This window comes from Macaca fascicularis, chromosome 5 (genome assembly GCF_037993035.2).
Source record: "Macaca fascicularis isolate 582-1 chromosome 5, T2T-MFA8v1.1".
NCBI lineage: Eukaryota > Metazoa > Chordata > Mammalia > Primates > Cercopithecidae > Macaca > Macaca fascicularis.
In genome coordinates, this window is record NC_088379.1 from 64804479 (window position 1) to 64822933 (window position 18455).

At 36.8% G+C, this 18455-nt stretch overlaps 1 pseudogene; it reads left to right on the forward strand.

Moving 5' to 3' along the window:
• The first annotated feature begins 6665 nt into the window (after positions 1 to 6665).
• LOC135964400 (UDP-glucuronosyltransferase 2B4-like) overlaps positions 6666 to 18455 on the forward strand; it is a 33213-nt pseudogene continuing 21423 nt past the window's right edge.

Here is an 18455-nt window from a genome sequence, read left to right on the forward strand (position 1 = left end):
CTAAACATGGAAAGGAACAACAGGTACCAGCCATTCCAACAACATGTCAAAATGTAAAGTCCATCAATGTTAGGAAGAAACTGCATCAACTAGCAAGCAAAATAACCAGCTAATATCATAATGACAGGCTCAAATTCACACATAACAATATTAACCTTAAGTGTAAATGGACTAAATGGTCCAATTAAAAGACACAGACTGGCAAATTGGATAAAGAGTCAAGACCCATCAGTTGATTGTATTCAGGAGACCCATCTCATATGCAGAGACACACATAGGCTCAAAATAAAGGGATGGAGGAAGATCTACCAAGCAAACGGAAAACAACAACAAAAAAAGGCAGGGGTTGTAACCCTAGTCTCTGATAAAACAGACTTTAAACCATCAAAGATTGAAAGAGACAAGTCCATTACATAATGGTAAAGGGATCAATTCAGTACGAAGAGCTAACTATCCTAAATATATATGCACCCAATACAGGAGCACCCAGATTCATAAAGCAAGTCCTTAGAGACTTACAAAGAAACTTAGACTCCCATGCAATAATAATGGGAGACTTTAACACCCCACTGTCAACATTAGACAGATCAACGGGCAGAAAGTTAACAAGGATATCCAGGAATTGAACTCAACTCTGCACTAAGCAGACCTAATAGACATCTACAGAACTTTCCACCCCAAATCAACAGAACATACATTCTTCTCAGCACCACATCACATTTATTCAAAAACTGACCACATAGTTTGAAGTAAAGCACTCCTCAGCAAATGTAAAACCACAGAAATTATAACAAACTGTACCTCAGACCACAGTGCAATCAAACTAGAACTCAGGACTAAGAAACTCAATCAAAAGCGCTCAACTACATGGAAACTGAACAACCTGCTCCTGAATGACTACTGGGTACAAAACAAAATGAAGGCAGAAATAAAGATGTTCTTGAAACTGGTGCAAGACAAGGATGCCCTCTCTCACCACTCCTATTCAACATAGTATTGGAAGTTCTGGCTAGGACAATCAGGCAAGAAAAAGAAATAAAGGGTATTCAGTTAGGAAAAGAAGAAGTCAAATTGTTTGCAGATGACATGATTGTACATTTAGAACACCCTATTGTCTCAGCGCAAAATCTCCTTAAGCTTCTAAGCAACTTCAGCAAAGTCTCAGGATACAAAATCAATGTGCAAAACTCACAAGCATTCCTATACACCAGTAACAGACAGAGAGCCAAATCATGAATGAACTCCCCTTCACAATAGCTACAAAGAGAATAAAATACCTAGGAATCCAACTTACAAGGGATGTAAAGGACCTCTTCAAGGATAAACCACAAATCACTGCTCAGTAAAATTAAAGAACACAAACTAATAGAAGAACATACCATGTTCATGGATAGGAAGCATCAATATTGTGAAAATGGCCATGCTGCCCAAGGTAATTTATAGATTCAATGTCATTCCCATTAAGCTACCAATGACTTTCTTACAAGAATTGGAAAAAACTTATTTAAAGTTTATATGGAACCAAAAAAGACCCCACATTTCCAAGACAATCCTAAGCCAAATGAACAAAGCTGGAGGCATCATGCTACCTGACTTCAAACTATACTACAAGGCTACAGTAACCAAAAGAGCATGGTACTGTTACCAAAACAGAGATATAGACCAATGGAACAGAACAGAGTCCTCAGAAATAATACCACTCATCCACAGCCATCTGATCTTTGACAAACCAGACAAAAACAAGAAATGGGGAAAGAATTCCCCATTTAATAAATGGTGCTGGGAAAATTGGCTAGCCACAAGTAGAAAGCTGAAACTGGATCCTTTCCTTACTCCTTATACGAAAATTAATTCAATTTGGATTAGAGACTTAAATCTTAGGCCTAAAAAGATAAAAACTCTAGAAGGAAACCTAGCTAATACCATTCAGGACATAGACATGTTCAAGGACTTCATGTCTAAAATCAAAAGCAACAGCAACAAAAGTCAAAATTGACAAATGGGATCTAATTAAACTAAACAGCTTCTTCACAGCAAAATAAACTACCATCAAAGTGAACAGGCAACCTACAGAATGGGAGAAATTTTTTCAATCTACTCATCTGACAAAGGTCTAATATCCAGAACCTATAAAGAATTCAAACAAAATTACAAGAGCAAAACAAACAACTCCATCAAAAAGTGGGCAAAGGATATGAACAGACACTTCTCAAAAGAAGACATTCATTCAGCCAACAGACACATGAAAAAATGCTCATCATCACTCGCCATCAGAGAAATGCAAAGCAAAACCATAATGAGATACCATCTCACAACAGTTAGAATGGCAATCATTAAAAAATCAAGAAACAACAGGTGCTGGAGAGGATGTAGAAAAATAAGAACACTTTTACACTGTTGTTGGGACTGTAAACTAGTTCAACCATTATGGAAAACAGTGTGGCGATTTCTCAAGGATCTCGAACTAGAAATACCATTTGACCCAGCCATCCCACTGCTGGGAATATACCCAAAGGGTTATAAGTCACGCTGCTATAAAGACACATGCACACGTATGTTTATTGTGGCACTATTCACAATAGCAATGACTTGGAATCAACCCAAATGTCCATCAGTGACAGGCTGGATTTAAAAAATGTATCACATATACACCATGGAATACTATGCAGCCATAAAGAAGGATGAGTTCGTGTGCTTTATAGGGTAATGGATGCAGCTGGAAACCATCATTCACAGAAAACTATCGCAAGAACAGAAAACCAAATACCACATGTTCTCACTCATAGGTGGGAATTAAACAATGAGATCACTTGGACACAGGAAGGGGAACATGGCACACCAGGTCTTATTGAGGGGAGGTGGGGAGGAATAGCATTAGGAGATATACTTAATGTAAATGATGAGTTAATGGATGCAGAACATCAACATGACACATGTATACATATGTAACAAACCTGCATGTTGTGCACATGTACCCTAGAACTTAAAGTATAATAAAAAAATTATTATTTTTTTAAAAGGAATGTTGAATATTGGCCACAAATCTCTCCTGGCTTCTGGGATTTGGGCTGAGAAGTCCATTGTTAGTCTGATGAGCATCCCATTGTATGTAATTTTTCCTTTCTCTCTAGTTGTCTTTTACATTTCTTTTTATTTTGACTTTAGAGAATCTGATAATTGTTTGTCTTGGGGATGATTTTCTCATGGATTATCTCACTGGGGTTTTCTGCATTTCTAAATTTGAATATTGGCCTCTCTGGCTAGATTGGAAAAGTTCTCATGGATGATATACTGAAGCATGCTTTCCAAGTTGATTTCATTGTCGTCATCTTTTTCAGATACATCAATTACTCATAGACTCATACTTTTCACATAATTCCATATTTCTTTAGGTTTTGTTCATTCATTTTTATTTTTTCTCTGTTATTGCCCACCCGTCTTATTTCAGAAAGCCTGTCTTAAAGATCTGATAGTCATTTTTCACTTGTTTTATTTTGCTATTAATACTTGTGATTGTATTATAAAAGTCTTGTGGTGTTGTTTTCAACTCTATCAGATAGGTTACATTTTCTCTTTACAGGCTACTTTGTTAATTTCTGCAATGTTTTATTATTATTTTTAGCTTTCTTGCACTGGGTTACCTTATACTCCTTTAGCTCACCAAACTTTGTTTATATCCCTTTTTTGAATTTTACTTCTGTCATTTCAGCCATCTTAGCCTCAGCCCAGTTCCAAACCCTTGCTGGAGAGGTGATGCTGTAATTTGGATGAAAGAATGCACTCTGTCTTTTTGAGTTTTCACTGTTCTTGCACTGATTCTTTCTTATTTTTGTGGGCTTATCTGTCTTCAGTTTTTGAGGCTACTGGCCTTTGGGTTTTTTTTTTTTCTTTCTTTTATTCTATTTGATTGCCTTGAGGGTTTGTTTGTGATATAAGGTGGATTCAGCCAACTGGCTTTGTTTGTAGAGGGGGCAGTCTTCAGTTCCCAGTTCCTGGACTGTATGCTTTAACTCTGGTGGACTTGCATTGAGCCCCAGCTTTGTTATCTGGCTTTTTAAGGCTTTAAGCCTACTGTACTGGAGTGATCAAGGTGCAGCAACTGCAGTAGAGTGCTAGCGAGTGCAGGCGTGTCTGCCTCTTTCTGAGTGTTCACCACAGTGGCAGAAACAAAGCAGTTGTAAGGGAAGTGGAAGGCCCCTGCTGCAGACTGCGTTATGTCACACTGGATGTGGTGTTTGTTTAGAGTGGGGTGATTTCCAGCACAAGTCTGGGTGTCTTCTCTTTGCCCTGCTAGCAGAAGTGATCACTCAAGGTATCGGAGGATCCTGTCCTCTGTGCAGCATCAGCAAAAAGATAAGCACTGTCCAGAGAGGGATTTCTGGTTCTGTGTCCATCAAGGCTCTGTCTGCAATGCTGCAAAGACCGTCAGGGTGATTTGAGTGAATGTGGTGGGTGGGGGGACATGGAGGGATGCACTGCACTCATGTGTGCTGCTGGGTCAGGTACAGCAAAACCCACCCATGCAGACATGCATTCAGCAAAGTGGTGTGATGAGTTTCAGTAGGCTCAGGGGAAGCTACTGTATGGGAGGGAGCATGCAAAATGGTGCACAGTTGTAGGGGCTGCCTCAGTGGAACTCTCTATCAGTCAGGCCTGTTCCTCTGTTACAGAAACTATGGTGTGGGACCCCAGGACACCCAAGACTGCCTTGTAAGTAGGCATTGCAAGGCTGGGGTCCCAGGAGAGGGTAGAAGATCAAGCAGTGCTCAAATCAGACCAGCCTTATCTGGTGTGCAGGATCACCATGCAGGGATCGGGTCTGACTCTTACCCAAGGGCTAGGGTCTCTTATTCATCAAAGTTGAATTTACAGAGATGGCCACACTTTGCTGCAGATTCCCCTGCACCCACCCCTCTGGACTCCACATCAGTTGGCTTGCTGCTTTGCTACTTTGTTTGTTCCTGTGACTTCATCTCAGAGAAATGAAAGTCAGCAGCTGCTCAGTGTCTTTGCTCCTTTGTTGGTCCAAGAGAGGCAAGGGAAATTCCATTGCAGAGGCAGTGGTGAAGAGACTTTCTGTTGCCCCAGGGGCTCTCTCCAAGGAATTGCCAAATTTCTACTATTTAGATAGATTTGGTAGGTGTTGGCTAGAGACCCAGACATGGAAGATCTGCCTGATGAGGACATACAAGAGCAGGCAACCACATTACACTCTGGTCATTTTTCTGTAGGGCTGCTGTGGTACGCTAGGGGCCCACTCCAGTCACTAGTCATCTCAGATTTTCTAGTACCTGGAGGTATCACCAGTGAAGGCAGAGAAACAGGAAAGATGGAAGCCTGCCCTTTTCTCTGGTAGCTCCATCCCAGGGAGATCTGGATCTGTTTCTGGCACGAATGCTACTCTAAGAGGTGGCTGGAGACCCCAGTTGGGAGATCAGACTCCTAGTCAGAAGGAATGGTATCAGGGACCTGCTTAAGTTATTCTAGCCACATTTTCATAAAGCAGCTGTGCTGCCCTGGGGTATACTTTACCCCCTGTTGCCTTGGACACTCCAAAGCTAGAAGGCTGAAATGGCTAAGTTGCCCAAACAGCAAAGATGTCAGCCTGCCCTGTCCCCTTGGGTCTTTTTACCAGGGATGCTGGAAACTCTGTCAGCTGGTGAATACCAGTGGTGGTAGCCAAAAATCCCTGTTGGGAGGCCCCACCCAGTAATGAGGACGAGGGACAGGAACTCAATTAGAAAAGCACCCTGGCTCCATTTTTATATGGTTGCTGTGTTCTTCTGGTATATCATTTCCACCCCAGTCAGCTTGGGCTCTTCCAAGCTTACAGACTAGAATTGACAAGACAATCAAACAGCAAGGATGCCGGCCCATACCTCTTTCTGGGAGCTCTGCCACAGGGAGTTTTCAAATCTCTATAGACCCAAGAACACTGATGGGAGTGGCTGGAGTCCCCTGTTGGGAAGTCCCACCCAGTGAGGAGGAACAAAATCTGGTAGCTGCTTAAAGAAGCAGTCTGGCAATGTTTTTGTAGAGCAGACGTGCAGCAACTGGTGGATTCCTTCCACCACCAGTACATTTGGACTCTCCAAATTTGAAGGGCAGAACAGCTAAGTTGTCCAAACAGCAAAAATGGCAGCCCGCTCTGTACATCACACCTCAGCTGAAGGTGCTGTATATAAATTATATGTAAGCAAAGTATGTAAAAATCATTGGAACCATGTTTCATTATTTTATCTTTAGTTCTGTGTCAAACAAAATACAGAAACATGAACCTCTCATGGTTGTGTTTCTGGAAACTCTTCTAAAACAAATTGCATAAGACAAGTGATGTGTCTATACAAGAACATTGATATTAGATCAGTGATAGCACTTATAAACATAAAAAGAACATTAAACACACTTGGGTAAACAGGTCATCTACCTTCATTAATTTCTTGCCATATACATGCTGAGACTGTTAATCTAATGATAATATGTTTACTTTGAAGTGTAAAACTTACATTTGAACTTCGTGATTGATTTATCCATGGATATAACCATAAGAAATGACAGAAAGAAACAGAAAATGGGAAAAAGTGATTTATCCATGGATATAACCATAAGAAATGACAGAAAGAAACAGCAAATGGGAAAAAGCATTGCGTTGCACCAGGACGTGTATGAAATGGACTCCAGTTTTTTGTTGCTGATACAGCTGACCTGTTACATTAGCTCTGGGAGTTGTGGAAAGGTACTGGTGTGGCCCACAGATTTCAGTCATTGGATGAATATAGAGACAATCCTGGATGAGCTTGTCCAGAGGGGCCATGAGGTGACTGTATTGGTATCTTCAGCTTCCTTTTTTTTTTATCCCATCTACTCTTAAACTTGAAGTTTATCCTGCATCTTTAACTAAAACTGACGTTGAGGATATCATCATGGTCAGACCTTCCAAAAGACACATTTTGGTCATATTTTTCACAAGTACAAGAAATCATCTGTACATTTAATGACATAATTAGAAAGTTCTGTAAGGATGAACTTTCAAATAAGAAACTTGTGAAGAATCTACAAGAGTCAAAATTTGATGCTGTTCCTGCAGATGCGATTGTTCCCTGTGGGGAGCTGCTGGCTGAGCTATTTAACATACCATTTGTTTACAGTCTCCCCTTCTCTGCTGGCTACACACTTGAAAAGCATAGAGGAGAATTTCTATTTCCACCTTCCTACATACTTGTTGTTATGTCAGAATTACATGACCAAATGACTTTCATGGAGAAGGTAAAAAAATATGATCTATGTGGTTTATTTTCCATTTTGGTTCCAAATATTTAATATGAAGAAGTGGGATCCGTTTTCCAGTGAAGTTCTAGGTAAGTAAATTTTTCATTTGGTAACATGGAGATTAACTTTCCTGTGTCTTTGAAGCTGAGCTTATATAAAGCAATAAAGTCAGGGTACTTGGTGTTTTAAATTTGTTTTTGTTTTGTTTGTTTGTTTGCTTGCTTTTGGTGGAGTCTTTCTCTGTCTTCCAGGCTGGAGTGCAGTGATCCAATCTCAGTTCACTGCTAGGATTACAGGAATGTGTCAGCACACTTGCCTAATTTTTTGTATTTTTAGTAAGTAGGGGGTTTCACTATGTTGAGCAGGCTGGTCTCAAACTCCTGACCTCAAGTGATATGCCTGCCTCGGCCTTCCACAGTGCTGGGATTACAGGCATGAACCACAACACGGGGCTGGTAGTGGAGTTTTTTTGTAAGTGAATTTATGAAATGAAAACACAAGATGATCTATCAATTGTACAAATATTATAGCAAAGTTTAAATTATGAGGTCAGTTAAAACCCTGTGGCCATTGCTCACACAGAACATTCTAGGAAGTCATAAACCTGTAAATTAGTGCACCTAATATTTCTTTAAACAATCACACATCTGTTTTACTATTTTTTTTTCATTTTAAAAAAAGTCAGACCCATCCACAAACATCTTACTGAATGCATACATGTAGATTGAGTAGTTACTCAGTTTTCTACAACAACTATCTATGCAACATTGCAGAAATTATTTTTCCTTGCATACCTCAGTTTCCTTATTCTGAAATTAAAATATGTCCCCATGTCACCAGAAGGTTTCCTTCACAGTTGAGAGAAATAGTGCCTCTATTTCAAAGGCAAAAACCACTAAGGGTAATTTGTAGTTTCCAATGTCTATACATTCCTTCACTAAAAGATTGGAAATTATTTATTTTAAGACCAATCATCTTGTTGAAGTCTGAACATTGTTATATCTATATAGTTTTTTTTTTGAAACTATGTGTATTATAAAATATGAGCCATATTTAGGTTGGATACAAATCTCTATTTGAATAATTTCTCAAAATTTTCTATCTGTAATTTGCAAATGTATTTACTTAAAAGCTAATATGATTAATACCCTAGCATGAATGAAAAGCAGTAGTGAGTACAAGGATTTCAGCCACACTCTCAAAATAGCCCACAACTCACTTGAATAATAAAAGATAAAAGGATTAGCTTAATGAACTGTGAAAACGAGACTATTTCTTAGAAAACTGTTTTCATGGGTACATCAGAATTAGTTGATCATGGAGCTCATAGAGTTGTTTAAATATTTATACGCTACTATTGAAGTTTTAAAGGGTAAAGAAATGGATGTTTACTTCTCTCTAGATTATTTTAGTAATTGTTTACAATTGTGAGTATTCTGATGTGACATTGGCTATGATGTAGTTGACCCTCAAAATTCTCTTATCACTTTGCTTTTCTTATAAATACACACGAGCAAAATATATACTACATAAAATATAAATTATGCTTATAATATTTGACTATATGTTTATGTATTTCAAAGTACAGACATGTTGCCTACATTTTTGCCTACCTTATTTTAATCCCTTTCAGAAAATTACCTAATGTAATTATGTTGGGTCATCCATCTTTTCTTTCCTTTTTCTTCTCAGGAAGACCCACTACCTGATGTGAGACAATGGGGAAAGCTGACATATGGCTTACTCAAAACTCCTGGGATTTTCAATTTCCTCATCCACTCTTACCAAATGTTGATTTTGTTGGAGGACTGCACTGCAAACCTGCCAAACCCCTACCTATGGTAAAGATAATTTTGTTGGTTTTATTTTGTTGGCTTTGAATTTTAGTGGGGATAATTCTACAGACTTCATGCAGAGTGTTTGACTTACACAGAAAGAAAGATGGGCAGTGGGCAGGGTAAAGCAGATACCCATTAAGAACTCGTGTACATGTTAACTTGCTGATACCATCACAAGTACGTGAGTTTCATCATTATTATAGATAGAGAGGGATATTAAGAAGACTTTGAAAATAGGGTTGGTTAAATATAAGTCTTGATTATGCAACACGTGAGACAGTATTGGTCATTCATTAAAAGAATGTTTATAAAAAGTTTAACACAAACCACAGGCAAGAGGAAAAAAAATTAGACAGTTTCTGTCCTCACACACATTGCATTCTACTTCAAAAGACAGAATATATGTAAGTAATAAAAATTGTGCAAAAGCTTTTATCTCAAGGAAATATTCAATGCCAAGATAGCATCACTGGAGATAATAGGAAGTATCCTGGACTCACTGATAATGAAGCTGAGAGCTGAACAATGTGCAGAAATTGGTGAAATAATGAGGGGTCAGGAAAACACAAAAAAGGAAAGAAGGTAAAGTATTGAGGAAAGTTCTCAAGACTCTAAGTTGAGTTTGCCGGGAAAGGCTGAGTGAGAATCAGATGATGCTGAGAGGCAAGTTAGAGCCAGATACTTATTAGGAGTTAACTTATTTATTAAGCACATTTGAGAACTACTAAAAAGAGTTAGGAAATGAAAATATATGATAAGGTAATTTAAAAGAAGAAACAAAGAAAAAAAGAGCAGACCATTTGGGAAATTTTGCATGGAATCTGGTAGCAGATGATGGAAAAGTGAACTAAAATGTTGATAGAAATAATCATGCCTACATTTACAGTAATAGTACCCACTTCATATTGTGTTTTGTGGAAAAAATGTTAATACAGACAAAACACTTAAAATGTCTCTGTTATATATACAATAATTGAGAAATATTAATTTTGCAATTATGGTTATTTTGTTATGATTACTAACACTACTAATTATCTAACATGTGCAAGTCACTTGAGGTATCATTCTACATTAAACAGAACCAGATTGTTCAGCACATCAAGATTACATTCTCTTGAGAAGTCGTGGATGACAGATATATTGCGGACTTGAATAAAAACAGACATACTAGTTTTGCCAGTAAGATGGGAAAGTGGCACATGTGCCCAGGAATTTAAAGTATAATAATAATAATAAAGAAAGCTATTCTAAAATTCTACTGTAAGTGATGCAGATCTTAAGTATTCTAACTTAAAAGAATAACTCAATGATATAAATGTGTACCCCTAATAATATTTGCAGCCAAATCCATTGTTCACTTGATTTTATTCAAGAATGTAACTCATTCTACTCTGAGATACCAGAGTTTTACATCTTAGATCAGAAACATGCCCTATTACAGAAGGTGTTTTCAGTCTTATGGTGAGCAACTCAGTACAGCCTCCTGGTGGAACTTGTGTCTAGACACCAAAGCTCCCTACAGAGAAGGATGGAGAAAATGAACGATGCACTTATTATAAATACCAAATAGTTTCTATCACTTGTATCTGTATAGTAGTAAACTTAGTTTACAATAAGGAAAGAATTCTACTTAGAAGATGATATTCTTTTCAAAGGAACACAGGACCCTCATACATTTTAAATTAATATCATACTTTTAAGACATATGTAGAAAGTAAGCATTCTTTAGTACATTATTAAGCAATCTCTTAAGATTTTTGTCTATATCAAACTGAGAATTTATTCCATGGTTAAAATATAATATCTATGCTGAATGCAAATTCTATGTGCTTTATAATTTTTGAAAGAGACTAAAGCTGAGGTAAGACTGATAAAAATTCTATGCCACCCTACCTTACTATTGAAAGATTTCCCTATTCACATTAAGGGAAAGTGATAGTGCTAATAGGAGGCAGAAGATAGTAGGAAGTGTAGAAGGACAAGAAAAAGGATGACCAGTAGTAAACAGTGATAATTACTAAGAGTAAGTGTTGTTACTAAGTTGCAGAAAGATTTAAATGAAAATCAATGGTTGTAAAATTGGTTCTCTAATTGTTTATTATGTAGAACAATTATTAACCAAAGTTGTTTCCTTTTCAATTAAATATTAGATTGTCAGAATATGTGTGTATATTTTAAGAGAAGAAGACACTTGGCAAAATGTTTCTAGTGATTTAAAAATGCAAATAACCACCGGTTTCACAATATAGTCTCATGTAATCATACTGAGAAAAAATAAGTCAAGATGTGTGTACTTAATATTTATGGAAAATATTCATAAAATTAACATTGGAAGTAATCCAACATCTTAAATGAAGGAATGATTAAAAACATATACTATATGCAAATGTCTAACATGCATCATGCAGTTTAAGCTTGCCATGTAATCCAGCCTCACATAGTTTCTGTACATTTTGGATGAGGCTTATCTGAGTGATGTTCCGGGTATGACTCAGAGAAAGAATGGCCTAGGCTGACAGACTTAGTCCACGTTCCCACCAGCCAGGTAGATTTAGAGAAAGAGTAAAAGCAGCCTCCCTTGCTGAACTGGGTCCAGTCAATGTCTGAAGCAGGAAGATTAAAGAGAAAGGATGGGGATAGATCCTGACCTGAAGGTGGATGCTGTGCTGTATAAAATATAGTCCCACAAGGAGTCAGCACTATCAGATTAACAACTCCTCCCAATGGAGGCAGCAGAAGGAATTACAGGAAGGAGTCAAAGAGAAGGAAGCCAGGTGGGGGAACAGGTTCAGATGTTCCCTCCATAGAACATAGTAGGAAACATAATTTCTTCTGTATAGAATAAAATGGTGACATTTGTGTATTTGTCAATTACTTTTTAGTTCCCTATCTGATATAGTCTCCTTGTAATGACCTATACTAACTTTTTTTGCTGAAATCTCAGTTATTTTAATATTGATATAGTAAAAGTTAAACACTGTAAATTATTGTTCAGTTTATGAGGATTGCTTGGGAGTTCCATAATTAGTAATTTAAACATAAAAATGTCTTAGCTATAGTAGAACATATTCATCACTGTTGTTAACACTTTGTAACACTTTGTCTAAGTGTTAACAATCAGTTAATCAAATTCAGAAAAACACAATTTTGAATTTATTCAACAGCTCTATCTTTATTTATGATACCAAAAGGTTCCTCATTTCAATGCTGAAACAGCAACCAAAATTAGCAATACTGATAATACTCTGAATTTGTCTCAGAAAATGTCCCTTGAAATTTCTCCTCGAAGTAGTGCTTGATAATTTGTAATTTGAAGGAAGTTATACACACTCTCTTTGTAGCATTAATTTATTTCTTACAATTAGCTTATTTTATCAACTTCCTTTTTTGTCAATCAAAGGACACAAAACTCTAATATAATAACCAATAGACAAGCAGAATTACATGAAATACTTCCTCTGTTACTTAAAAAATGAATACATTAATATTCAATGTGGAAGATGAAAACTAGTATAAAATACATAAAACAAAATAAACATAATATAGGTCATTACTAAATTGTTACTGCTTATTCTCACTAGAATTATAATGACTATTTAAATTTTTTTCATGTCTATAATGTTTTAGAATTTTTATGTGTTTAAAATTAAATTTATTTTATTTTTTAACTTTCATTTTAAGTTCAGGCCTACAGGAACAGGTTTCTTACATAGATAAATCTGTGTCATGGGGGTTTGTTTTACAGATTGTTTAATCATCCAGGCATTATGACCAGAACCCATTAGTTATTTCACCCGATCTTCTCTCTCCTCCTGCCCTCCACCCACCAATACACCCCAGTGTATGTTGTTCCCTGCTATGTTTCCATGTGTTCTCATCTTTTAGCTTACACTTCATGGTGAGAACATGTGATATTTGGATTTCTCTTTCTATGCTAGTTTGCTACAGATAACGGCCTCCAGCTCCATCTATGTACCTGTAAAATACGAAATCTTGTGGTTTTTTTATGACTGCATAATATTCCATGGTGTATATGTATACCATTCCATTTCCTTTATTCAGTAAATCATTGATGGGCATTAAGATTGATTCCATATCTTTACTATTGTGAATACTACTGCTATTAATAAACATGTGTATGTGCCTTTATAAGAGAATCATTCTTCATCCTTTGCCTATATACCCATTAATGAGATTGGTGAGTTGAATTGTATTTTAGCCTCCAGGTTTCTGAGGAAGTGCCACATTGTCTTCCACAATGATTGAACCAACTTACACTCCCACTAACAGAGTATAAGCATTCCTCTTTCTACACAATCTCACTAGCATGTACTACCTTTTGAGTTTATAATAGCCATTATGACTGGTGCAAAATAGTATCTATTGTGATTTTGATTTGCATTTCTCCAATGAGCAGTGATGTTAAGTTTTTTTCAAATGATGGTTGGCCACACATGGGTCTTCTTTCAAAAAGCCTAACAATTTTCTAAATACTTAAACTTTTCATCTATAATCTCATTTTTTCCAAGTTATTATTTGGAAAAATCCTGATTTCCTTACATGTTTAATTAATTACAGAAGTTAAGAAAATGAAGTGTTGGCATTCTATTTACATCAGTCTTTGAGTAATTTTATTACCCAACATCCCTGATCTCATTCTTAATAACATTAGTGTTCTAACATTCTGTAACTTTGGAGTTCTACTCATGGAATAAGATATTTTCTTTATTGTAACCGGTTGTGTGGAGATTTGACGGGAATAGACTACATGCCTTAGGACTCAGTACTCAGGTATACAAGTGGATACCCCAGATTGACCTTCTTGATATGACTCTGGAGTACAAATACTGAATATATTAGTAAGAGCCCATTAGAGCATTAATTATTAATCATGAAATAAGGTTATTGGAAATGTGTTATGGAAAAACTTAAAAATAAAATGAAACTTCTTTATATTTATTTTCCATTCCTATGGGGAAAATAATAAGTTATAATTGTTGGCATTTTATGATATACATTCACATTCTTTATTTTAAGAATCAGAGTATTTTTATTCCAGGTGTTATTATGTCTCACAGAATTGTTTGCAACTTCATAGATTGTCTCTTTGTCTCCTATTTCTATAACTTTACACCTGTTCTTTCTTTTTATGCAGGGTTATTTCATATGTCACTAAAAATAACAGCTCTTCTGCTATCACCAGGGACTCTGCATTTTCTGTAGGATTAAATTCCTAATCTTAATCATAATGTGATGACACATTTCATGATGTAGTGTGACCTGTCCTTCCGCAATCCTAGCACCACCACCACCCCATTGCCTGCTGCCTTGCACATCTCACATTTCACATTCTGTGACTGCACTTAGGAGAACACATTCTTACATGTTCATCTCTTTTCTTTGCTTCTTTTTTTTTTGCATATTTTATTTAGATTGCACTTTTTCTTTAGTCCAACTAGTAATTTTGTTTAATTTTTTTTCAGTCTGAAGTCACACACACCACACAGCTTTCACTTACATCTTTTGTAAGGGTCTTTTTTGGTTCCATATGAACTTTAAAGCAGCTTTTTCTAATTCTTTGAAGAAAGTCATTGGTAGCTTAATGGGAATGGCATTGAATCTCTAAATTACCTTGGACACTATGGTCATTTTCACCATATTGATTCTTCCTATCCATGAGCACAGTATGTTCTTCCATTTGTTTATGTCCTCTTTTATTTCACTGAGCAGTGGTTTGTAGTTTTCCTTGAAGAGTTACATCCCTTGTAAGTTGGATTCCTAGGTATTTTATTCTCTTTGAAGCTATTGTGAATGGGTGTTCATTCATGATTTGGCTCTCTGTTTGTCTGTTACTGGTGTATAAGAATGCTTGTGAGTTTTGCACATTGATTTTGTATCCTGAGACTTTGCTGAAGTTGCTCATCAGCTTAAGGAGATTTTGGGCTGAGATCTTGGGGTTTTCTAAATATACAGTCATGTCATCTGCAAACAGGGACAATTTGACTTCTTCTTTTCCTAAACAGACAGTTTTTTTAAAAAAATCATATAATCAATCCACAGTAGAAAGGAAGGATAAACTTAAAGGAACATGATAAAATATTTTAATTAAATATCTAAAATCTCTAAAAGCATAAGTACTTTCTTGATGAAAAATTTATTTTTATTGTTTCCCTTATTGTAACAGGTTTAATAATTACATGTGATTTCCATGACTTAATACCCACCTATTTAAAGTGTAAAATCCCAATATATTTAGAATGTTTATAAGTCATGAAGCCATCTGGAATCATACAGTTTAGGGTGTTTTATAAGTGACTTCTTTCACTGAGCATAATTTTTGGGTTTTTTTTTTTTTTTTTTTTTTTGGTTTTTAGATTCATTCACGTTGTAGTGTGTATTTTCATTTTTTTTGCAGCAGTATAATATTTTATAGTATGGATATGCCATATTTTCTTTGTTCACTTATCACTTCATTGGCCTTTTGTTTCCAATTGTGGCTACTAGGAACATTGCTACACATGTTTTTGCATAAACATGTTTTTCTTTGGGATTGATACTATAAGTGGAATTGCTGGCTCATGTGGGAACTGTATGTTTATGAAGAACAGCTAAACTGTTTTCCAAAGTACTTGTTATTTTTGTCATTGCCACCAACAAAGCAAGAGGGTTCCAATTCCTCCACACTGTGGTCGATATGTGTTATTATCTTTTTGTTATAGCCTTCTTAGTGGGTGTGAAATGTTCTCTCGTGGTTTTCGATTGAATTTTCATTACAGCTAAAAATGTGGAGCATTGTTATATGTGTTTACTGATCATATATCTTCTTTGGAAAAATGTCTATTCCAATCCTTGAAACATTTTTAAACTTTGCTACTTGTCCCATTATTGACTTTTGTTGTTGTTGTTGTTGTTGTTGAGACAGAGTCTTGCTTTGTCGCCCAGCCTGGAGTGCAGTGGCCGGATCTCAGCTCACTGCAAGCTCCGCCTCCCGGGTTCACGCCATTCTCCTGCCTCAGCCTCCTGAGTAGCTGGGACTACAGGCGCCCGCCACCTCGCCCGGCTAGGTTTTTTTTTTTTTTTTTTTGTATTTTTTAGTAGAGACGGGGTTTCACCGTGTTAGCCAGGATGGTCTCGATCTCCTGACCTTGTGATCCGCCCGTCTCGGCCTCCCAAAGTGCTGGGATTACAGGCTTGAGCCACCGCGCCCGGCCCCCATTATTGACTTTTAAGAACTATTTATATATCATGAATATAATCTTAGATATATAATTTTCAAATATTGTGTTTCATTCTTGGTGTGCTAACTTTTTACTTTTTTAATGATGGATTTGAAGTACAAAAATTTAATTTTAATAAATTAAAATTTTAATAATTGACTTATTTATACTCCAAAGGATACAGCGTGCCAAATGTCTACCCAGTCCAGCTCCCATCAACTCAGCATTTATAACTACTATCAATAATGTTTTTATGTAAGAAAGGTATCACCTAAAGGAATGCTTTTATAACAGATTGTACCATAAAACAGGTTGGACCAATATAAAAGAAATATAAAATAAGGTGTTTTATTTAAATGCAAATATACAGATACTTTCATTAAATCTAAACAGACTTTAAAAAGAGGAGAAAATAATGAGAAATTACAGAAAACATTAGAAGAACACAGTTAACAAATGGAATCTTATAATGTAACATGATACACACACACACGCATTCATATATACATATATGCACATATATGTATTATGTATATCAACTGGAAGACACATTTTCTTAGAGCATATTGAATTGTTAATAATTATTTAAAGTGACGTGGTGGGCTAGAAATCAAGACTCAGTAAATTTGAAAAGATTCAATATCATAAACAATATATGATCCAGACTTAATGGAAGAAAGGGAGATTTTTTAAAAAAATAACTAAAATATCTTTAATTTTGGCAATTAAGAAAACACACTTCAAAAAAATTTAGTCGTGTCTCAGCCTCCCCAGTAACTGGGATTACAAGCATGCACCACCATGCCCGGCCAATTTTGTATTTTTGGTACAAACAGGGTTTCACCATGTTGGTCAGGCTGGTCTCAAACTCTTGACCTCGGATGATCCACCCACCTTGGTTACCTTAAGTACTGGGATTACAGGCATAAGCCATTGCTTGAACCCAGAAGTTGGAGGATGTAGTGAGCGAAGATCATGCCATTACACTCCTGCCTGGGCAACAAGAGCAAAACTGTTTCCAAAAATAAATTAAATAAATAAATAAAAGTTTAAATATTAAAAATTCAAAAAAACCCCCACAAAGTCAAGAAGTGAATTGTAATTATGCATGCACTTTTATCTCAGCAATTCTACTTTCAATTATATACCCAACAGATATGTATACATATGGAAACCTAGTGCTGTATATGACATGGACAGGAAACAGGAAAATACTGGGTAGAAGTGGTTGGTTTCCCTGCAAATGTCTCACCCTCAAGCCTGAAAATTCTTACCCTAAATGAGAAGATACATTCTTTTTCTGAGGCCCAGAGTTGCTGTTTGCCCACCACACACCCCTATTCTGTACCCATACAAACCCCAACACCCCGGCACGAACAGAAGAGCAGAAGAATGGCAGAATGGTGCATCAGAGAGAAGAGAAGGAGTTTCTGAATATCGAGAGTAGTTCAGCTGAAGACGGTTGGAGAGGAGAGGAGATTGGATGCTGGATGACCAAACTCCAGAGGAAGATCATCTTCCCACTCCATCACCATTCTGGCTCCCCACTCATCCCACTGAGAGCCACCTCCACCACTCAGTAAAATCCCTGCATTTATCCTCCAAGTCCATATGTGACCTGATTCTTCTCGGATGCTGGACAAGGACTTGAGTACTTACAGGACGCTGAACTGGTTAACACTTAAGCCATCAGTATATGGCAAGGCTAAAAGAGTACACTAACACATGCCCACTTGGGCTTCAGGAGTTGCAGACTCCCACCCCTGTATGCTGCCGTGGCGCCAGATCCCAGGGGCGCTCGCCCAGGCTCCTGCACTTGCCTGTCTGCGTGCTCCCTCTCCCGTAACGGGCTTGAACATGCATGGTGACTGAACAGATGAGTCACACAGCTGTCGCACATTTTGTGAGGCGGGGCAAAGAACTCGTGCATTTCATACACCAGAATGTTTGTGAGAGAATTATTAATATTGTTCAAAAATTGTTAGTAAACCAAATGTCTATTGCTCATAAAACGATGACATAATCTGTGGTTTAGCCATCAACAAAATACTACACAGCAATGGTATGAACCAACAACTGCTACACAAAAGTTTTAAAAAATAGATTCTAATGAATATATGTTATATAATTC